This window comes from Notolepis coatsorum (genome assembly GCF_963971535.1).
Source record: "Notolepis coatsorum genome assembly, chromosome: 4".
In the NCBI taxonomy this organism is placed as follows: Eukaryota; Metazoa; Chordata; class Actinopteri; order Aulopiformes; family Paralepididae; genus Notolepis; species Notolepis coatsorum.
The window spans coordinates 133,430,966-133,455,216 of record NC_140168.1 but is presented as its reverse complement, the minus strand read 5'-3'; the positions used below and the strand labels follow the sequence as shown (position 1 = coordinate 133,455,216).

At 47.0% G+C, this 24,251-nt stretch overlaps 1 protein-coding gene across 1 annotated transcript in view; it reads left to right on the top strand.

Moving 5' to 3' along the window:
• Positions 1–24,251, top strand: part of dok7a (docking protein 7a) — a gene marked incomplete at both ends in the record, with an annotated part of 260,565 nt that overhangs the window by 50,754 nt on the left and 185,560 nt on the right. The window lies entirely within an intron of this gene.

Here is a 24,251-nt window from a genome sequence, read left to right as displayed (position 1 = left end):
TTCATGCATACATGCTTGAGGATCGTGCCGATCATATGCAGTTTGAGTTTTAACTGTAGCATCTGTATAACGGAAATGCCATTGGATATAACGTTAGTAGTGAAGTAAAAAGGGTCTTTGGTTCTTATATTAAGAACCAGCTATGCTACTCTGCGTTGTGATTGTCCGTTTACTAATTCCCTTTTACTTAAAAAGACCAGGCATGGTCTTGTAACGACGGCGGAGCAGGAGAGTGAAATCAAGACGATGAGAGTTTGCTTGTTCTCAGATCCAGCTTTATTTCAAAAGCAAAAGTGAAATAACAAAAGGCTTGAATTCAAAACGTGCAATGAAACAAAGATCATGAGACTATGCCCTCAGCTCTTTGTTCCAGACTAATAAAAAGGAAGTTACTAAAGGAATGGTCAATGGAAGCCTCTGTTGCCTGGTGGGAACAAAGGAATCTGGTCTCTCGTCGCTCCTCCTGTTTTCCTGCTGCCGTCCTTCTGTGGGTCTCTGTCTGGGCTCAAGAAAGCGTGTGTGTGTCTTTCGTTCCGTTCTGTTTTTTTTTCTCTCTAACCAGACTGCTAGTCTTAAAGCATTTACTCCTCCCCTTCTGACCATGCTAGTCTTACGTCAGCGGGGGAGGAGCTTTTTAGAAGAGAGAGATACTGATTGGTTGAAGCCCTAGAGCGGCCATTTTGAGTAGGCCTTTCGTCCCCTCTGACCCTAGAAGAGGCCGGCTTTAATGTCTCTAAAAAGATATTTCTCTATTTCATTATAGGTTAATAATGTAAGCTTTTAGCAAGGACTATACTTGATGTAAATGTAAATGTAAATGTAAATGATTGTGAAAGTTCTGATCGAAATTTGGAACCTATAACTAAGTTTAGTCTTATTGCTAGTTCTGTGATAAGAACAAAGAAGTCTATATTTCTTAGTTAAATATAGAAGTTTCAACTGTTTAGCTAATTATATTTACACATCTCTTGTCCAGTTTTCCAGATCCAATGTGTCTTAATTTGACCTATATTTCCAACTTGTTTATACTGTGCAAAGGTGAAATAAGAGTCTAGTTTGGTCTTTCTTTGCTTAATAAGAGTTGAGACTAACTTTCCTTAGAGGATAAATAAGGAGACCGGCCAAATGGTGACCTCCTGTTGTCAAGACTCAGGTCTGACCAGGTGTTTGCGCCCCCAAAATAGCTTGGGGGTTTTCCACTCAACCTTTCGGGCGTCACCTCCTGTAACCTATTGTTCTATTGAAATGTTTCACTATAGCCGGCTATAAACCCAAACTCCCTTCTGTATGCTAAGTTCCAACATAGGGGAGAAGACAAAGGCTGTGTTTGCTCTGGCCGACCCACGTGACCAGTATCCTGTCGTATACAGGCGAGGGGGAAGTTTAATCATCTTAAGACTATGTATATCTAAAGGGTTTCCTTCCCCCCCCCCTCGTGGTCCTCCAGAGAAAACGGGTCACACAGTATCTAGCCATTAACCTTTAGTATTGTATGTTGTTCCGACTACTATGAGACTAGACCACGTGTGTTTGTACTGATCATACCCATTCCAATCTCCCAGTAGCTGTTGACCTGTCTTTGGGAAAATGCATTATGCGTTTGAGCTTGGGAAATTCTACCACAGTAGCTATTAGCCCTTTATCTCGTCTTCCAGGAAATATCCTAGCCGGAATCCCTTATAACGCTTATATTCACGGCGCTATAAAATGAGAACGTATTGATGCATTTTTTTTTCTTTAAGCCATTTTGAAGGGACGGTTTATGGTCTCGATTGACAATGAGAATCGACAGATAGCAATACTATAAAGTATAGATTTAGCTCTACAAACAGCCCCAAGTCTGTTTACATTTGCTGGTCCTCTTGAGTGATATTAGACGCATCCCAATGGCCCCAAATGTGTTAAAGAAGACGTGTCCGGCTCCATGGGGACGTGTGTTGTCGGGCCTTACAGATACATTTGATTTGATTTGATTTCATCTTCAGGCACTCTTTGTGCAAAGCAGGGAGAGGTTAAACAGTCTTTGTTAACCAGACACTTCAGTCATCCATTCATTCTTTATGGCTTTCCCTCATAATTGTTTTTAAACCGGGCAACTGACACAAAGCCCTCTTGCCCTGAAAACATTAAATACTGACAACGCACTTCTGATCTAGGAATCAGAAATGAGATCAGCGAACACTCTGATCGTCTGTGATGAGAGGATACTATTGGTGGTCACTCTGAGCTAGAACTACTCCCTGGGCTCCAGAAAGCATCCATTCACGGATAATTCTTTGCCTTTATGAAAGCAAACAAGACAGACAGGTGTAAGCTGGCCTCTATTCTGACTCCAGAGCACTCAGGATGTTAGCTGGCGGCTGCTCAGGTGCTACTGATGCTGCGTGAAAATAATAAGGACAATCTTCATTGTACTCACCTCACCTTGCCACAGAGGACAAGAGTCAGGTTCCGTTAGCCGGTTCTGTTTTGGGACCGGTTCCAAGTTGGTAAAAGATTTGGGGTCTTTCAAATCCTCTCGTCAGATATCTTTGTCTCCCCAGCTCTCTGCTTCAACTCCCCTTTAACCCCAGTCCTTCAGGATTAAGTTATTTATAATTTAGTCAAGTTACTTAAAACGTTGCTGAAATAATATTTTGTTCCTGCACTGAGTGCAATAAAAGCAATACATTCTTGATCTAAGAACCCCCCCCCCCCTCCCCTCCCCCCAAATTGAATTGCCTATAAACAGATTCAGTAAGGGATTTGAAAGGATTTGGATTCGATGAGCAGATTCGATAAAAATGCTTTAAAATCTCAGCCTTGGTTTTGAGTTAATTTCTGCTCCCAACCAACAATGATTGATTGATTGAAAACTTTATTAACAGATTGCAAAATGGGTACAATACAGTACGACTCAATACACACAATTGTTAAGGGGATGCAGACCAGAGAAAGACGTTTGTCTTGTTTACATCAGGGTCCCCCATTTTCAATTCATAGTGAATTGACTGGCCACACGGTTTTAGTTGCTTGGTCCGGCTGTGGTTCCTCTGGTTCCTCTGGTTCCTGAGGTTCCTCCTGTGGTTCCTCTGGTTCCTCCTGTGGTTCCTCTGGTTCCTGAGGTTCCTCCTGTGGTTCCTCTGGTTCCTCCTGTGGTGCCTCTGGTTCATGTGGTTCCTGTGGTTCCTCTGGTTCCTCTGGTTCATGTGGTTCCTCTGGTTCCTGTGGTTCCTCCTCTGGTTCCTCTGGTTCCTGTGGTTCCTCATCTGGTTCCTGTGGTTCCTCATGTGGTTCCTTTGGTTCCTGTGGTTCCTCATCTGGTTCCTGTGGTTCCTCTGGTTCCTCCTCTGGTTCCTCCTCTGGTTCCTCTGGTTCCTGTGGTTCCTCATCCCGTTCCTCTGGTTCCTGTGGTTCCTCCTCTGGTTCATCTGGTTCCTCCTGTGGTTCCTCCTCTGGTTCCTCCTCTGGTTCCTGTGGTTCCTCGTCTGGTTCCTGTGGTTCCTCTGGTGCATGTGGTTCCTGTGGTTCCTCCTCTGGTTCCTCCTCTGGTTCCTCTGGTTCCTGTGGTCCCTGTGGTTCCTCTGGTTCATGTGGTTCCTCCTCTGGTTCCTCCTCTGGTTCATGTGGTTCCTCTGGTTCATGTGGTTCCTCCTCTGGTTCCTGTGGTTCCTCTGGTTCCTCTGGTTCCTGTGGTTCCTCTGGTTCCTGTGGTTCCTGTGGTTCCTCTGGTTCCTGTGGTTCATGTGGTTCCTCATCTGGTTCCTGTGGTTCCTCCTCTGGTTCATGTGGTTCCTGTGGTTCCTCTGGTTCCTGTGGTTCCTCTAGTTCCTCCTCTGGTTCCTCTGGTTCCTCCTCTGGTTCATCTGGTTCCTGTGGTTCCTGTGGTTCATTTGGTTCCTGTGGTTCCTCTGGTTCCTCCTCTGGTTCCTCCTCTGGTTCCTCTGGTTCCTGTGGTTCCTCCTCTGGTTCCTCTGGTTCCTGTGGTTCCTCCTCTGGTTCCTCCTCTGGTTCCTCCTCTGGTTCCTCTGGTTCCTCTGGTTCCTGTGGTTCCTCCTCTGGTTCCTCTGGTTCCTGTGGTTCCTCATCTGGTTCCTCCTCTGGTTCCTGTGGTTCCTCCTCTGGTTCCTCATCTGGTTCCTCCTCTGATTCCTCTGGTTCCTGTGGTTCCTCTGGTTCCTCTGGTTCATGTGGTTCCTCCTCTGGTTCCTACTCTGGTTCTTCTGGTTCCTGTGGTTCCTCCTCTGGTTCCTGTGGTTCCTCATCTGGTTCCTCTGGTTCCTGTGGTCCCTGTGGTTCCTCTGGTTCCTGTGGTTCCTCCTCTGGTTCCTCCTCTGGTTCATGTGGTTCCTCCTATGGTTCCTCTGGTTCCTCCTGAGGTTCCTCTGGTTCATGTGGTTCCTCATATGGTTCCTGTGGTTCCTCTGGTTCCTCTGGTTCCCGTGGTTCCTCCTCTGGTTCCTACTCTGGTTCTTCTGGTTCATGTGGTTCCTCCTCTGGTTGCTGTGGTTCCTCTGGTTCCTCTGGTTTCTGTGGTTCCTCCTCTGGTTCCTGTGGTTCCTCCTCTGGTTCCTCCTATGGTTCCTCATCTGGTTCCTGTGGTTACTGTGGTTCCTGTGGTTCCTGTGGTTCCTCATCTGGTTCCTCATCTGGTTCCTCCTCTGGTTCCTGTGGTTCCTCCTCTGGTTCCTCTGGTTCCTGTCGTTCCTCCTCTGGTTTCTCCTATGGTTCCTCCTCTGGTTCCTGTGGTTCCCCCTCTGGTTCATCCTCTGGTTCCTCCTCTGGTTCCTCCTCTGGTTCCTCTGGTTCCTGTGGTTCCTCCTCTGGTTCCTCCTCTGGTTCCTGTGGTTCCTCCTCTGGTTTCTCCTCTGGTTCCTGTGGTTCCTCCTCTGGTTCCTCCTCTGGTTCCTCCTCTGATTCCTCTGGTTCCTGTGGTTCATCTGGTTCCTGTGGTTCCTCCTCTGGTTCCTCCTCTGGTTCCTGTGGTTCCTCCTCTGGTTCCTCTGGTTCCTGTGGTTCCTCCTCTGGTTCCTCCTCTGGTTCCTGTGGTTCCTCCTCTGGTTCCTCCTCTGGTTCCTCCTCTGGTTCCTCCTCTGATTCCTCTGGTTCCTGTCATTCCTCCTCTGGTTCCTCCTCTGGTTCTTCTGGTTCCTGTGGTTCCTCCTCTGGTTCCTGTGGTTCCTCCTCTGGTTCATCCTCTGGTTCCTCCTCTGGGTCCTCCTCTGGTTATTCTGGTTCCTGTGGTTCCTCATCTGGTTCCTGTGGTTCCGACTCTGGTTCCTCTGGTTCCTCCTCTGGTTCCTCTGGTTCCTCCTCTGGTTCCTCCTCTGGTTCCTCTGGTTCCTGTGGTTCCTCTGGTTCCTGTGGTTCCTCCTCTGGTTCCTCTGGTTCCTGTGGTTCCTCCTCTGGTTCCTGTGGTTCCTCCTCTGGTTCTGTTTCGTATTAGCTCTCGCTCGGCATCACTCTCTGCACTGTCCTCGCACACGTGCACACGCACTGAATAAAGACCACAAATGTACCTTTAATCCCAATATTCGTCTGACCACACCCCTATCAGCTTACCCATATAAGCAGGGGTGGGGCCACCCACTCGCCTCCTTCTCGCTTTCACCACAAGGAAGAAGTGCCTCGGTAGATCCCCACACTTGACAACGTGTGATGGAAGAAGAAGTAGGAGAAGAGTTGGGAAACAAGGATACGTTGACATCATATCTTCATTTTCTCTCTCACTATTTTCGAGAAAATACGGCGATATTGTCTTCGTACTGGAGTGTCTGGAAGATGATGATCATTCTAAAAATCCTCCACCGGTTTTCGTATTGGGAGTTCGTGCCGCTACATGCTTTTCCAACTGCAGTCCTTGCTGTGTGCTGGTTGCGGTAAAGGTACAGCTGGGCTGTAGGACGCGCCGCTGTTGTGAGAAGCGGTGGGTTCCTGGTTTTGGTGAGTTATGTTTTGCTGGCAGGCTCCACTTGTCTGTTAGTGCTATGGGGGCTAATTGACAATGTTTATGAAAACCGGCCCCAGGCTAGGGTCCTTTGTTCAGCCTCCTAGGCGACAGAAGACCTTGGTCTGAAGCCCATTATAGTTTTAACTAGTGGGCCGCGACCATTAACACTGGTGATCCCTGTGTTTTCTGGACGAGTGGGTATCTCTCTGTCACCGTGTAGCCCCTTCTTTCATATCCAAATGAGAGTATTCCTTCACAAGGAGATATGTGCATAGATGTTCGATAGCGGAAGATCTATGTTCAAGTCAGCTACACAAGCCAGTTTGGGTATTGTGCTGGCTCCGTCGGGTGTTGGTAAAATCACCGTTGTAAAGCTGTGTTGACATCTTGTTTCTCTTTTCTCTTAAAAAGTGAGGAGGGTTTCAGAACAGCGGCCTGTCTGGGTGAGTGTTATATCATTGTGTACAAGTTCAGGTGATAGCTGCTTAGCTTGCGGTTAGCCAGTTAGCTGTTAGCTGCGGCGTTAGCCTGCTGGGATCACTGCATGGCCTGCATAGGTTGGGCCTACTGTTAGCCAGTCAGCTGTTAGCTGCGGCGCTAGCCTGTTGTGATCACTAGGAAACGTTAGCTTGCTGCTATCGGCCAAGGCCCAGCGCGGGGTAGCTCCGGCTCCTCGCGCGCCGCCGCAAGCTCCCCTCTGGTCGCGTGCGCCGTTCGCTCAACGTCTCGCGAGCAGGGGCAGTAGCGACCGACGGTTGGAGCGGCCGTTAGCTTAATGCTACTCTGTTGAACGTGCTTTGATTATAACATGTTTTAAACACTCTTGACTACGACGTCATCTTTGACAGAGGATGTTCGTCGAACCTGCCCTGGGCCAGGACGGCAAAGCCTGCGTCAACAAAGGGGACCGTAACGACGGGTTGGTGCGGCGACGCTGCCCAGTTCGAGCAACACAGGACTGCTGTGTTTTCTACGGGGCCTTGAGACTGCACTTCGCTGATCTACACTCCGGGTAGGACAAAGGTTTGGCCAGACCTTATACGCGTCTTCTGGCTTTACCTTCTACATGTTTTGTAAATAACGCTGTTTTCCAAAAACCTGTGTTGCTGCAATACATTTGGGATACGACGCGAGTTTTGTGTGAACTGTCTTGTCACTGGTAATTAGCTTCTCCGTGCAAATCGGGTTGTTGTTACAGATGTGAAAATGATCTGGTTGTTGTGTGAGAAACATCATGTGTGTTTATATGTACCGTGTACTCACAACTAAGGGTTAACTAACCTATGAAGCTATGCTTAGTGACAAATGAGTAAAGAATTTTCTTTTCTCAGCCTGTGATGACAATGAACAGTGTGTTCACATATTAACAGGTTTTCCTGTTTTAACTGGCCGTATTAAGGGTAAAGTAGGAGGATTGTGTTTCCCCCCGGTTCCCTGGGGACTTTTTCATCCTCCTATCAGACATGTTGTTGCACTACATTGTGTCTTTGTGTGGTAGGGATGCGATGTAACCCTTAGCTTGATTGCTGAGGTTGTGCTAAGACTGCTGGAGAAACTTTATTTTCCTAAAAGAAAAGATTGTTTGGTCGCTTTCGTGTGTGCTTAGCAAGGCCTGTGGCCGATACTAACCAAGAATTATGTATTCTCTCATTATGAAAAACGGTGTTCCTCTGTAGAGTGTTTTTGCCATTTTTTGTAGGTGATGATGGGTTGTGTGTGTCATGTGACCTACAACTGGGTTGGACTGGCCACAGAAGCACATGTGTGAGTTGGACCGGGGCTCTTAGAGAGCCCTCTCAATTCTGTGTTTTTTCCTTAGTAAAAATCAGATAGCAGGTTAGCTCATGCGCTGTGTGAAGCTGTCAAACGCTTCATAGAGCTGACTATGACTGTGTCATATTCTCTTTTTGTCATTACATCGTATCATGGGTGTGGGGTCGTAAAGGGGTGAACTGGTAACCTTTCCTCTCCCCCTTTTTTCTGTTGGTCAGGGGTACTCCCCCTGTCCTTCAAGGTTCCTGTAACGTTGCGGTTCGGCACGTTACGGGGTTAAGGGGGGGGGGGGGAAGGGAGTTTCCTGGTACCACGGCCTGGGATATTGGGCGTGTGCACCGCAGAAATTCCCCCGCCATAGAGTACGTCACCGTGCGCGTCTCTGTTGGTAGGACTTCCGTGTGCTGTTCAGGTCCATGTGATGGATCTGTTTCGGGGGGGTGGTCAGGGCTCCTCCTCACCAAGCGCCTATTCGGGCCTTCTGTGAGTTCAGACTCCTCCTTCTATGTGAGGGAGCCTCCATCAGAGTACAGAGCCTCCTCCTCAGATTGTCAAAGTGAGTGGACCCTGTAGAAGGTGTCCTATTCTATTGTGTATGTATTCGATTCAATTCGATTATTGAGTGTGTATGGGTTCAGTGCCTCTTCCCCGGAGAGCCCTAAAACAAATTTTTTACATGGCTCAAGGTGCAATATATTCTTTTCAATCTGTACAGCTCGTGTGGGAAGTCTCTCTGGGGATTCCCGTCTCCTTCCTATGGGAGGGTGGTGGGATGTAAAAATGTGAACAACTTTTACCCCCGGCTGTGTAGACTGGGATACATACTGTTGGTGCTTCCTTCTTTTCTATTAAAAAAGAGTTGGAGTTAGGAAGTGTCACACCCCTCTTGTCGTTCCCCTGGGCGCCTTGGGGATTCAATGACAGGTCTAAATAGCCTGTTCATTGATGTGGGTGTGTCCCGACGCACGTATAGTGCTAGCTCGCTGTAAACAGGCGACTGACTGGCACGCCTTGGTTGCTTGAGGTTAAAACAGCGTTTTTATAGAGCAACTGGGATGGAGGTTTTTCCTCTTCCGACGACCACATCCCACGACCTGGGTTGGTTATCGACGGATTCTCGTTCATGTCTGGGGGATGATGACGGAATGGATCTGAACATATGTAGAGGGGTCTCACGCCCTTGGGGTGGGCCACCGGGCGCGGTTCGCCCGAACATCTGGGTGGCGCCTTCTTTTCATGTTAAGATCAACACGCATATCTGCCATTTCTCCTGAGTAGGCATGTCTGCGTGGTTAGGGCACGGGACTGGTTCTGGTCACGCTGGTCCGGATCAGTTGAACCCGTTGTCTGCCGGGGATGCAGATCTGCTGTTCTGGTACCCTGAGGGACTTGGGCTTTTTTCAGGGGGAAAAGTGCCAGGTTGGTCCGGGTGTCACAGGGTTAAGCACTATGGAGACCCTGGTTGGGTATGTTTTTTACTCAGCACTGTCGTAATGGCTTACGGCCATGCCAACCTGTACACGCTCGATCTCGTCAGATCTCGGCCGCTACACAGGTTGGTCCTGGTTGGTACTTGGTTGGGAGACCGCCTGGGAATACCAAGTACGGTGTGCTTAGTGGCGGGTTCTCCATTCTTTTTCGCTCCTCTCTCACGCATGGCGAAGAGGGGCCTGTTGGGATGGTCTTTGACCTCCTCTGGTGACCCTGTGCTTCCCGTATCGCCAGGCCCGGTCCGAAGTAATGTTTCGTCGACCCGTAGGCCTGGGTTAACCCTTTTTTGAAAACTGAAACACTTGTACTGCGGTATAGCCGGTGTATACCCGCAGGTGTGTTTTGGAGTTTTTTATTGAGGGGTTATAGGAACAACCACCGCATTGGGTAACACCAAGGTGGTTGATTCCCTGGTGTGTTGGAGCAGTGTCAACTCCCGGGTTCACCGGTTGAGGGTGCCCCTGCACGTTCATGACGTCTGCCAATCGTGTCAGCCTTCTCTGCCTCAACCCCTCTGGGTGGGGGTTTTTAAATGGAGGCTTGGTCATGCAACACCGCCAGCTTACGCTCCTTCCGCCGGGGCGGCTGTGTTCAGCTGTCCCCTCTGGCGCCTGTCTCGTCCGCAGTCTCCAGGCTAGGGTTAATAGCCTGTTGCCTGGTTTTTCCCCGGTGCGCTGCCTGCTTCCGTTGGTTAACCTTTTTTGTGTGCTTACGGCCATGCTGACTGCCTGTTCTGCAGGGTCAGTGTGCCAGGCGGTGTACTATCGGGGGGACAGGGCCCGCTCAGCTGAGGGGCCTTTGTCCGAATACGCTGGCGATGTGGGGGGCGGGGTCATTGAGTGCCCACCTGGTGGGGTCTTGATGCTGGCATCATGGACTTCTCCGGGCCCCCGTTCCAGGGGGTCCAGTCCCTTTGGTGGGTCTGGGTCTTCCTTCGCGCTCCGCTGCTACGGCCTTGCCACGGGGTTGGGTTTGCCCTTGACCCCGTGATTCTGGGGGCAGTAACGAGGTTGTTTCCTCCGTTCGTTCCCGGGTGGCATGCGGGTTGTGCGTGTGTGTAGTCGTGGGGTCAAGCCGCGGTCTGCTCACCCTGTGCGTTGAGTTGCTTGAGTGCCTATTCGCACGGTCGGGTCCGTCGCCCTCCCGTGAAGCCCCCAATAGGGGGGGTGCCCTCCATTAGGGTGGGTCGGGGGGGCTCGGCCCTCCCTGTTCTGATGGTTGTGGGGGGCTTTCAGCGGGGTGTATTTGTCGGCCGATGGCTCTCGCTCGGCCTCCCTTGTGCAGAGAGTGATGCCGAGCGAGAGCTAATACGAAACAGAACGTTTCTGTTAGTATAGCGACGCTCGGCATCCGACGCCGCTGCAGCCCTTGACCTCGCCTTGTGGTGAAAGCTTGGGAAGGAGGCGAGTGGGTGGCCCCACCCCTGCTTATATGGGTAAGCTGATAGGGGTGTGGTCAGACGAATATTGGGATTAAAGGTACATTTGTGGTCTTTATTCAGTGCGTGTGCACGTGTGCGAGGACAGTGCAGAGAGTGATGCCGAGCGTCGCTATACTAACAGAACTTGGTTAGTTATCTATTATCCCTGTACCCAAAAAATCCAAGCCTGCTTGCCTCAACGACTACCGCCCTGTAGCTCTCACCTCCATAGCCATGAAGTGCTTTGAGAAGCTAGTAAAGGGCTACATCTGCTCCTCCCTCCCCATCAACATGGACCCCCTGCAATTTGCATACCGCCCCAACAGGTCCACGGAGGACGCCATAGCCCATGTGCTGCACACAGCAGCATCACACCTGGACAAGAGGCAGGGGAACTATGTGAGAATGCTATTCATCGACTACAGCTCGGCATTCAATACCATAGTCCCCTCCATACTCATAGCCAAGCTCAGGGACCTGGGCTTGAACTATGACCTCTGCCAGTGGGTCTTGGACTTCCTGACTGGCAGACCCCAGGTGGTGAGAGCAGGCAACTGCACCTCCTCATCCATCACCCTCAACATAGGGGCCCCCCAGGGCTGTGTTCTGAGTCCCCTCCTCTACTCCCTGTACACACACGACTGTGTGGCTCAGCGGAGTAGCAATACAATCATCAAATTTGCTGACGACACAGTGGTGGTGGGCCTGATCTCTGCCAACGACGAGAGGGCCTACCTGGAAGAGGTCAAGGTCCTGGCGGGATGGTGCCAGGAAAACAGCCTCTCCCTGAACGTCAGCAAAACAAAGGAGATGATTGTGGACTTCAGGAGGTCGGGGGTCAAGGACTACAGCCCCCTCAGCATCGACGGGGCACCGGTTGAGAGAGTCAACAGCTTTAAGTACCTCGGAGCCTACATATCCGAGGACTTGACATGGACCACACACATTGACAGTGTTGTGAAGAAGGCACGACAACGCCTCTACTTCCTCAGGCGCCTAAGGAAGTTCCAAGTCAGTCAGAAGATCCTTAAGAACTTCTACTCATGTACAATAGAGAGCATCTTGACCGGCAACATCACCTCCTGGTTTGGGAATAGCACTGCACAAGACCGAAGCAGACTACAAAGAGTGACACGTTCAGCCGAACGCACAATTGGAGGGGGGCTCCCCACCCTCCAGAACATTTACAACAAGCGTTGCAAGGGCAAGGCTAAGAGAATCATTAAAGACTCCAGTCACCCGAACAACTGCCTCTTTGAACTGCTGCGGTCAGGCAAGCGATACCGGAGTCTCAAGGCGAGCACAGAAAGACTCAGAAGAAGCTTCTATCCCCAGGCCATCAGGCTGCTAAACGAACAATGAACACTACACAACAACAACCACCAAACGCACATAGCACACACATCCACACGCACACACTCACTTTAAACAAACACACTGTAGCACCCACTCCACACACTTTATAGCACACACCCACTTTAAACAAACACACTGTAGCACCCACTCCCCACACTTTATATTTATTGATGAAGGATTGCACTACAACTCGTACACCTTACTGTAAATTGTACCTAAATTGTACCTCATCCCATTTCTGCTTTGCACTATATAGTACTGTACATTAGTACACTGCATAGTATTGTATATTATATGGTAACTCAGAACATTGTACATATGTCTATACCGAACACTGTGACCTCATTTTCTTCTTCTAAATTACATGCTATACTATGTTATTTGATACTATCTTGTCTAGCACAGTCTCTGGAGCGTAACAGTAAGAAGCATTTTGTATGAAAGTATTCTGTACTTCTGTATGACAACTATTAAAGAAACTTGAAACTTGAAACTTATAGTCATAACCAACGTTCCTCTGGTTGTCATAAACTGGAGGGAGCTAGCGCACCTGTCCATTGTTGTTTTTCTGTCGTAACGCAAAGCCTCTGTAGCCTGGGCCCTGGGCGACAGTGGCTCAGGAGGTAGAGCAGTTGTCTGGTAATCAGAAGGTTCCCGGTTAGATTCCGGCTCCCACCAGCAGCGTGTCGTGGTGTCCTTGAGCAAGACACTGAACCCCTAACTGCTCCTGATGTGCAGGTTGGCACCTTGCGTGGTCGCCTCTGCCGACGGTGTGTGAGTGTGTGAGTGAGTGGGTGAATGTGAGGCATAAAGTGTAAAGCGATTTGTTAAAAGCTGTTATATAAAAGCTGTAATATAAAAGCTGTTGTATAAATGCACTATTTGCCATTTAGCCTGACGAGCAGCTGATCACTGGCCTCCAGAGGAAATAAATAGGGTTATTTTTCTTTCTTTCTTTTGTTTGTTTGTTTTTGTTAAAAGGAGAGAAGGCAGCCTTAGTATCCCTTCTTTATTTAGACGGTAAGAAGGCTGAGAGAGAGACACAGGAGAGACACAGGAGAGAGACACAGGAGAGAGACAGGAGAGACACAGGAGAGAGAGAGGAGAGACACAGGAGAGACACAGGAGAGAGACAGGAGAGACACATGAGAGACACAGGAGAGATACAGGAGAGAGACAGGAGAGAGACAGAGAGAGAGACAGAGAGACGGGAGAGACAGGAGAGACAGTAGAGATACAGGAGAGACACAGGAGAGAGACAGGAGAGACACAGGAGAGAGACAGGAGAGACACAGGAGAGAGACAGGAGAGAGACGGGAGAGACAGGAGAGAGACAGAGAGACACAGGAGAGAGACAGGAGAGACACAGGAGAGAGACAGGAGAGAGACAGGAGAGAGACAGGAGAGAGACAGAGAGAGAGACAGAGAGAGACAGGAGAGAGACAGGAGAGAGACAGGAGAGACACAGGAGAGAGACAGGAGAGACACAGGAGAGAGACAGGAGAGACACAGGAGAGAGACAGGAGAGACATAGGAGAGAGACAGGAGAGAGACAGAGAGAGAGACAGGAGAGACACAGGAGAGAGACAGGAGAGAGACAGAGAGACACAGGAGAGAGACAGGAGAGACACAGGAGAGAGACAGGAGAGAGACAGGAGAGAGACAGGAGAGAGACGGGAGAGAGACAGGAGAGAGAGAGGAGAGACACAGGAGAGAGACAGGAGAGACACAGGAGAGACACAGGAGAGACACAGAGAGAGACAGGAGAGACACAGGAGAGACACAGGAGAGAGACAGAGAGAGACAGGAGAGACACAGGAGAGACACAGGAGAGAGACAGGAGAGAGACAGGAGAGACACAGGAGAGACACAGGAGAGAGACAGGAGAGAGACAGAGAGAGAGACAGGAGAGACACAGGAGAGAGACAGAGAGAGACAGAGAGAGACAGGAGAGAGACAGGAGAGACAGAGGAGAGACAGGAGAGACCGGACGCTCTGGCCAGAGGGGATGTAATGTGGTCCAGAGGTGGGGGTCTTAAAGGGATGTAATGTGGTCCAGAGGTAGGGGTCTTAAAGGGATGTAATGTGGTCCAGAGGTGGGGGTCTTAAAGGGATGTAATGTGGTCCAGAGGTAGGGGTCTTAAAGGGATGTAATGTGGTTCAGAGGTGGGGGTCTTAAAGGGATGTAATGTGGTCCAGAGGTAGGGGTCTTAAAGGGATGTAATGTGGTCCAGAGGTGGGGGTCTTAAAGGGATGTAATGTGGTTCAGAGGTGGGGGTCTTAAAGGGATGTAATGTGGTTCCAGAGGTGGGGGTCTTAAAGGGATGTAATGTGGTTCAGAGGTAGGGGTCTTAAAGGGATGTAATGTGGTCCAGAGGTAGGGGTCTTAAAGGGATGTAATGTGGTCCAGAGGTGGGGGTCTTAAAGGGATGTAATGTGGTCCAGAGGTAGGGGTCTTAAAGGGATGTAATGTGGTCCAGAGGTGGGGGTCTTAAAGGGATGTAATGTGGTTCCAGAGGTGGGGGTCTTAAAGGGATGTAATGTGGTCCAGAGGTGGGGGTCTTAAAGGGATGTAATGTGGTCCAGAGGTGGGGGTCATAAAGGGATGTAATGTGGTCCAGAGGTGGGGGTCTTAAAGGGATGTAATGTGGTTCAGAGGTGGGGGTCTTAAAGGGATGTAATGTGGTTAAGAGGTGGGGGTCTTAAAGGGATGTAATGTGGTCCAGAGGTGGGGGTCTTAAAGGGATGTAATGTGGTCCAGAGGTGGGGGTCTTAAAGGGATGTAATGTGGTTCAGAGGTGGGGGTCTTAAAGGGATGTAATGTGGTTCCAGAGGTGGGGGTCTTAAAGGGATGTAATGTGGTCCAGAGGTGGGGGTCTTAAAGGGATGTAATGTGGTTCAGAGGTGGGGGTCTTAAAGGGATGTAATGTGGTTAAGAGGTGGGGGTCTTAAAGGGATGTAATGTGGTCCAGAAGTAGGGGTCTTAAAGGGATGTAATGTGGTTCAGAGGTGGGGGTCTTAAAGGTGCACTAAAAAAAGAATGCTAAAAGTTAATTTAGTGATGTCACCAGTGATGTCATCAGGGACATTGACTACATGTGTTGTGTTAATTACAGCTCCATGAAATGATGTAGATGGAAAAAATAGCAATACCTTATAATTTCATGGAGCTGTAACACAACACAATGGTTCAATGTCCCCGATGACATCACTGGTGGCCATATTCAAACTCATTCACTCTCAATAACTAGTTTAGTTTTTGGATGTGTGTGAGATTATGTGCAAAATAAATCAACATTGTCTTTTGGTGAAGTCCCCCTTTTTAAAGTCATAGTTCAATTTTTTTTTTTAACTTGAGTCAATGATGTTGTCAATCGTTAGAGTGGTTTCTCAGCACAATCCATGCTGTTTCTCACACCTGCAGCTCTGGCTAGTTAGCCGCAAACGTGCATAGTCTAACGGGGACGAGCTTCTGTAAGCTGACGAGCAAAATAGACGTCCGTTAATAGGGCTGGGCAATTAATCGAAATAAAATTGCGATCTCGATTCATAGACCTATGCAATCTTATTTCTAAATTATGACGATTCTTTTATTAAAATTATTATTATAATTTTTTTTTTTACTTTTTACCTAACTTTTTAAAATGATGACGATTCTGACTTGAGTTATTTTGTATGTTACAAGAGACTTTTAAGTTTAAGTCAAGCACTTTCATATATGTTATGTGTTTAAGTCAAGCACTTTGATATGTTATGTTGTCTGTTTAAGAAAGAGTGCAATAAATGATTTTATTGAAAAAACAAGAATCGTGTGAGAGAATCGTCATCTCAATTCTTAGAGAGAAAAATCGTGATTCACATTTGAGCAGGAATTGCCCCCAGCCCTATCCGTTAGTCTCAGTCAGCTTGTACATACAGCTTGTCCTCATCGACATTAGTTTGCTGCTCGACCAAGTGAAGCTGCAGCATCCAGTATGAAGAACCTCAATCGTGAACTGTCCCTTTAAACAACGGCTCAAGATTACTTTTCCTGAAACAGGCAGACAGACTTTGATTTTAGACACGACTTCCTTTACAAGAATTTATTTGATTTGATTTGAAATCTTTATTTCAAACATGTAAATACAAACAATATAAAACAAAAACAAATCATTGATCTCTAGCCAAAAAAAAGAGAACATAACTAAATGTACATGTTCGAAAAAGAGTGGGAAGAAGTATACATTTAATCTTACCCCTTTTCCACTACTCAAATGAGTGTACTAATTTAAAACCTTACAAAACAATATATATATATATATATATATATATATATATATATATATATATATATATATATATATATATATATATATATATATATATATATGCAAAACAAACAAAAAATATAAAAAAATATATATGTAAAACATGAAAGAAATTAAATAAAAATGCTTTAAAAGAAAGGATGCTTGCTTGTCCAGGACACCAAGCCCCTTCTTCAGAGGCCGTAGTGATGTTTGTCACAGAAGACTAGCGGAGGTGTCTAGTGGACTGTTCCCCATGTCTCTGATGTCTAGTGGACTGTTCCCTGGGTCTCTGATGTCTAGTGGACTGTTCCCTGGGTCTCTGATGTCTAGTGGACTGTTCCCTGGGTCTCTGATGTCTAGTGGACTGTTCCCCATGTCTCTGATGTCTAGTGGACTGTTCCCTGTGTCTCTGATGTCTAGTGGACTGTTCTCTGTGTCTCTGATGTCTAGTGGACTGTTATCTGGGTCTCTGATGTCTAGTGGACTGTTCCCTGGGTCTCTGATGTCTAGTGGACTGTTCTCTGGGTCTCTGATGTCTAGTGGACTGTTCTCTGGGTCTCTGATGTCTAGTGGACTGTTCCCTGTGTCTCTGATGTCTAGTGGACTGTTCTCTGGGTCTCTGATGTCTAGTGGACTGTTCTCTGGGTCTCTGATGTCTAGTGGACTGTTCTCTGTGTCTCTGATGTCTAGTGGACTGTTCTCTGGGTCTCTGATGTCTAGTGGACTGTTCTCTGGGTCTCTGATGTCTAGTGGACTGTTCTCTGTGTCTCTGATGTCTAGTGGACTGTTTTCTGGGTCTCTGATGTCTAGTGGACTGTTCTCTGGGTCTCTGATGTCTAGTGGACTGTTCTCTGGGTCTCTGATGTCTAGTGGACTGTTCCCTGGGTCTCTGATGTCTAGTGGACTGTTATCTGGGTCTCTGATGTCTAGTGGACTGTTCTATGTGTTGCTGATGTCTGGTGGACTGGTTCTCTGGGTCTCTGATGTCTAGTGGACTGTTCTCTGGGTCTCTGATGTCTAGTGGACTGTTCTCTGTGTCTCTGATGTCTAGTGGACTGTTTTCTGGGTCTCTGATGTCTAGTGGACTGTTCTCTGGGTCTCTGATGTCTAGTGGACTGTTCTCTGGGTCTCTGATGTCTAGTGGACTGTTCCCTGGGTCTCTGATGTCTAGTGGACTGTTATCTGGGTCTCTGATGTCTAGTGGACTGTTCTATGTGTTGCTGATGTCTGGTGGACTGGTTCTCTGGGTCTCTGATGTCTAGTGGACTGTTCTCTGGGTCTCTGATGTCTAGTGGACTGTTCCCATGGTCTCTGATGTCTAGTGGACTGTTCTCTGGGTCTCTGATGTCTAGTGGATTGTTCTCTGGGTCTCTGATGTCTAGTGGACTGTTCCCTGTGGCCTCATAGGTCTGTGTTGTGGATGTCTTGAGTGGGCTGTTCTCTGTGGCCTCAGGTCTGTGTTGCTGATGTCTGAGTGGACTGTTCTCTGTGGCCTCAGGTCTGTGTTGCTGATGTCTTGAGTGGGCTGTTCTCTGTGGCCTCAGGTCTGTGTTGCTGATGTCTGAGTGGATTGTTCTCTGTGGCCTCAGGTCTGTGTTGCTGATGTCTTGAGTGGACTGTTCTCTGTGGCCTCAGGTCTGTGTTGCTGATGTCTGAGTGGATTGTTCTCTGTGGCCTCAGGTCTGTGTTGCTGATGTCTTGAGTGGACTGTTCTCTGTGGCCTCAGGTCTGTGTTGCTGATGTCTTGAGTGGACTGTTCTCTGTGGCCTCAGAGATCTGTGTTGCTGATGTCTGAGTGGACTGTTCTCTGTGGCCTCAGGTCTGTGTTGTGGATGTCTTGAGTGGACTGTTCTCTGTGGCCTCAGGTCTGTGTTGCTGATGTCTTGAGTGGACTGTTCTCTGTGGCCTCAGAGATCTGTGTTGCTGATGTCTTGAGTGGACTGTTCTCTGTGGCCTCAGGTCTGTGTTGCTGATGTCTTGAGTGGACTGTTCTCTGTGGCCTCAGAGATCTGTGTTGCTGATGTCTGAGTGGACTGTTCTCTGTGGCCTCAGAGATCTGTGTTGTGGATGTCTGAGTGGGCTGGTGGCCCGGTGATCTCTGACCCCTTGCTTGCAGTCGGGGGAGAGTGTGGAATGTGAAGGAGGGATGGCTCTGGGTGGGTGGGTGGTCTCGGGATGGGGTGACAGAACTTCAGACATGTCTCCTGGTGACGTCCTGGTGGTCTTTTCATTGACAGACAGCAGGTTGGGGAGTTTAGATGGTTTGAGGAGGGTCAGGGGTCACTGGAGGGTCAGGAGGTCACTGTTAACCCTGTTGACCCTGTTAACCCTTTACATCACCACTTGGTGACAGTGACACGTTTAATTGAAATTAAGTGTGGAATGCAGGGGTGTAAAGTACTTGAGTAATTGTACTTCGTTACAATACTTAAGTACTGTTTTGGGGGATTTGTACTTTACTCGAGTATTATTAATAATAATAATAATAATAATAATAATAATAATAATAATAATAATAATAATAATAATAATAATAATAATAATAATAATAATAATAATAATAATAATAATACATCTATTTTATATAGCGCTTTTCCAGGTGCTCAAAGACGCTTTACATGGGCAGGAGAGACAAACTATGGCAAAACAAAAAACAGAACAAAACAGAACAAAAATAATACATGACAAAATAAAATAAAACCGAGAGAATTAGAGGTCAAAAGCAAGATTGAAAAGGTGAGTTTTGAGGGCTGATTTAAAAGATGTCAGGGTGTTTGCATCACGGATATGGCTGGGGAGGGCATTCCAGAGGGAGGGGGCAGCAGCAGCAAAGGCCCTGTCGCCCCAGGTCCGGAGCTTGGTCGTGGGAGGTGTTAGGAGGTTGGCATCTGCAGACCTAAGGCGACGGGTGGGCGTGTGACGGTGGAGGAGGTCGGACAGGTAGGGAGGGGCAAGGTTGTTGAGGGCTTTAAATGTGATGAGTAGTATTTTAAAATGTATCCTGTATTTGATTGGAAGCCAGTGTAGGTCATGGAGGACAGGGGTGATGTGATCAGAGCGACAGGTGGAGGTGAGCATGCGGGCAGCAGAGTTTTGGACATATTGGAGTTTATTGAGAATAGTGTTTGGTGAGCCGTAGAGGATGCTGTTGCAGTAATCTAGTCTTGATGATATGAATGCATGAACCAGTGTTTCAGCAGCGGAGAGTGATAGGGAGGGGCGAAGACGAGCAATGTTCCGGAGGTGATAGAAGGCCGATTTGGTTATGTGGTTCACATGGGGGAGGAAAGAAAGGGTGGAGTCCAGGATGATGCCAAGGTTACGGACGTGAGTGGAGGGGGTGACAATGGTACCATCAATATTTAGGGTGAAATCCTGGGTGTGGCTGGTGAGGGATTTTGGACCGATAATGATGATTTCTGATTTATTACAGTTTAATTTGAGAAAGTTATTTTGCATCCATGTTTTGATGTCTGTGAGGCAGGTGCTGAGGGTGGAGAGAGTGGCTGGAGTGATAGTCTTGGTTGAGAGGTAGAGCTGAGTGTCGTCTGCATAACAGTGAAAACGCAGGCCATGTTGGCGGAGAATCAGACCAAGTGGAAGGATGTAGAGGATGAAGAGCAGGGGACCAAGTACTGAGCCTTGGGGGACACCATGAGTGATGGGGGCAGTGGGGGATTTGCAGTTGTTGATAGAGATGAATTGGTGCCTGTGTGAGAGGTATGATTGGAGCAAGGTGAGGGGGATTCCGGAGATGCCAACGGAGGACTGGAGACGAGTGATGAGGATGGGGTGACTGATGGTGTCAAAAGCAGCGCTGAGGTTGGAGAGGATGGAGAGGGAACCAGAGTCGGCAGAGAGGAGTATGTCGTTGGTGACCTTTAGAAGAGCAGTTTCGGTGCTGTGTTTGGTGCGGAATCCGGATTGTATTAGGATTGTATTAGGTTTGTATACTTGTACTTTTAGTCAATTACGTGTCAGAGAAAAAAAAGTACATACTTTTTACTCCTTACATTTAAAATGCAGACCAGTGGCGTCGTTAGCCCTGGGCTTCCGGGGCTTTAGCCCCGGATGTTTTTCTCCTAGCCCCGGATCAAAAAAAATAAAAAATTGTTTAAATTTTTAATTTTTTTTTTTTTTTTTTAACTTTTTAACTTTTTTTTGGGTGTCAGCATCCCCATTGTCTGTGCTGAATGTTTGTTAGTGTTTGGTATTTTTTGTTGGTTTTTAGTACTTTTAATTTTTTCATTCACAGATTTGTGGACTTTTTTTTTAGTGTCCTGAAAGGCGCCTTATAAATCAAATGCATTATTATTATTATTATTATTATTATTATTATTATTATTATTATTATTATTATTATTATTATTATTATTATTATTATTATTATTATTATTATTATTATTATTATTATTATTATTATTATTATTATTATTATTATCATCATCCAGAAGGGAAAAGACACTTTGGATAGTAGGGACTGCATCTCTGCCTGTCCTGACCAGGAAAAACTGTAAAGACTAGAGATGAACTGTTTATTTATTTTGTACATAGGCTGTGCATATGTTTGTTTGTTTGTTTGTTTATTTGCTTATGTGTATGATTCTTAACTGTGTTTTTATTTTGTTATTGGTGTATATGTGTATGTATGTACAGTATATGTATATATATTATATATATATGTATATATATGTGTATATATGTATATTTGTACTCTTGTTGGGGCTTCTTGGACCAGATCAATGTTTTATCTGGCTAAATAAATAAATAAATAAGAAACTGATGATTTGGTCCTGTTAACTTTGAATGTTCTATGGGGGCTGCCCAGATCCCTCTCATGGACCTGGACCTCACTTTGAGAACCTCTAATGATTCTAGTTATTCAGTATTCATCTCTAATTACTCTAAAATTGCGTATTTCTGTTAAAAAAAAATAAAAAAAGGGCTGAAGCCCCCAATGTTTTCTAACCCTAAAAACGCCCCTGATGCAGACCTACAAAGTACAAAGTACAAATCTCGCAGGTCCAACTATTTTAATTAGTATATTTGTTTCTCTGGCCGAACTAACGTTAACGTTATTAATCCTGCGGCCGCACTTTATTTAAAAAACAGCCAATCAAATCCCCATCAATGGAAAATGAACCCGCCCATACCCATGCTGATTGGTCCTTGTGCAATACTAGAAAGCGGGGATCTTTGATTACACCTGCTATTAGAAGAATAGACAGTCAGAATGAACGTTTTTACTTTTACTTTTTAGTACTTAAGTACATTTAGAAACTGTTTTACTTTTACTCAAGTGTGTTTTTAGCCAGATACTCTGACTTTTACTTGAGTATAATTTTTGGGTACTTTTTACACCCCTGGTGGAACGGCAGTAAACCGTGTATCGGGAATGAGATTTTCTTTTGTTTTGATTATGGTTTAACATGTTAAAAAAATAAAATAAAAATTCTTTATTTACCCAAAGTATCTTCATGCAAGTATGTTCTTTTTTCATACTGAAACAGTTAACCGTACACACATTCACACACCAGTACAACCACTTTTTGGGGGGTTAAGGGCCTTGCTCAAAGGGACTTCAGTGGTGGGGTGTTGAAGGGAGGGGAGATCGTACTGGTGACCTTCCCGTCAAAGCTCCTGACCTCTGACCTCTAGGCCCCTGCGGGCGTCTTGCTGACACCTTGTTGTTGGTCTTGTCTTGACGCGTGATTCAGACGGAGCATGTTCACCCGTTAACCGGGAACCCTTCAGGTCACCATTTGGTGACGCTTTAAATCGGGGGGCTGACAGTGGCTCGGGAGGTAGAGCAGTCGTCTGGTAATCCGGAGGTTCCCGGTTCATATCTCGCACATATCCAAAAACTCTAAACCGTTTTGCATGCATCAATTTAGTTTGACAGTTTGAAACAAGGATTCAATGTCCCCGATGATGACACTGGTGGCCACTTTCAAACTTATTTACGTACTCTCAATAACTGTCAAACTGTTAAAATGGTGGGCGGCCGGGTAGCGCAGCGGACTAAGCGTCTGTCTACCACCGCAGAGACAGTGGGATCGAATCCGGCTGTGGTGCCTCCGGCTTGGCCGACCATCCATACTGACACAATTGGTAGTGTTAGAGGGAGGGAAACCGGCGAGGGTGGGTCCTGGTCGTTGTAAACAGCGACTCCTATAGGTCGGTCGGGGCGCCTGCACAGCGAGGAGAGGTAGTGTGATCCTTCCACACGTTACACTCCCCCGGTGAGAGTCCGCGCTGCCAGGTGAAAAGAAGCGGTGGGCTGGCTACTAGGGGTGTAATGGTACACAAAAACCACGGTACGGTACGTACCTCGGTTTCGAAGTCACGGTTCGGTATGGGTTTTCGGTACAGTGGGGGAAAGTTTGGCTTTCCATGTTCCACTCAGGGGTGATTTAGTGTGCAGTAACTAATTGTACTTCCATGGCTGTCAATGAATATTCTATATTGAAATTAATAATCGACTTGTAAAAAATAAAAAATTATAATAATAATAATAATTATATTAGATTGTGAAAGAAACAGCCCCCGGTGGGCAGGTGTTAGTGGTTAACATACCATTGTATTCGTTCGGTACACTACACAGCCATTCGGTACGGTATGGTACACACTGAAACGGTTCCGTTCGGTACGGATATGTGTACCTTTACACCCCTACTGGCTACACATGTGTCGGAGGAAGCATGTGATAGTCTCCGCCCTCCCAGACCGACGGTAGGGGGTAGAGTGCGCAACAAACAGGAAGGGGATTGGGAATTGGCATAACGACTAACAGGGGAGGAAATTAGGCCACTTTACTCGCCAAATGCGAGTATTTTCTACGTTTGGCGAGTGATTCATGAAGACCACTCGCCAGTATGGCGAGTATACAAAAAAATAAAAACATTCTGCAATCACTGCACTGGCAAACGGTGCACGTCTTCTGAGTGCTCGCTTTAGTTGACAGACAGTGCCACGAGAGCACTGCACAAGACCACCCGCGGACATATAATGTTTAATAAAAGTTCGCGCAGTACTACTACTGGCCAACCCACGGACATATAATAATAAAAGTCCCGCGGTACTAGGCTAGCCATCAGGAGCACTCGCAAACAGATAAGTTAACGTTAAACACAGCAGAAGATGGAAAACAGACAGACTGACCAACGGGGAACTGCATCCAACCCTAATGTCTAAGTTACTAAGGACACACTTAAATCACAGATGTGTAATGTTAGTCTACTGGAACTGTATACAGTGGTTAGCTTCTAGTTAGCGTTTTAGCTATAGCTGCTTGCTAGCTAACGTTAGCCCTGTGTGCTCAAAGCAGCCAGCTAGGTGTAATGTTTCCAAAAAAGCACCGGACTACGACGTAAGGTTAGACATTTTATTTCATGCTCAAAAGCCCCTGGCTTGCACATCGCAGTCACGAACTGGGGCTAGCTCAAGTGCACTGTGCACAACAGCAGACCAACCCAACTGACGTTACCACAACACTTGACGGTACTTCACAGCACTGTCGTAAGACCACCGTGCTGTCTTAAAGGCACAGTGTGCCTACCCAGATGCATACACAACATTGACGCGGCTTGACAACCGAGGTTCAAAGTTAACTTGATTGATTGATTGATAACTTTATTAACAGATTGCAGAATGGGTACAATACAGTACGGCTCAATACACACAATTGTTAAGGGGATGCAGACCAGAGAAAGACTTTCGTCTTGTTTACATCAGGGTCCCCCATTTTCAATTCATCATAACATATGACATACAGATAGACAGTACTGCTACATCTATACATTTCACATCTATCTATACACTTAACATACTTCGTTTTTTTTCTTTCACTGCCCAACCCAGTCCAACCCAGCATCTTTCACTGCCCAGTTCAGCCCAACCCAGTCCAGAATAGATCCCTATTTCATGTTAATATGTTTTATGCTAATATTGTGAAGAGTAGAGATTAATGTTTTATGCTAATAAATATTTTAAA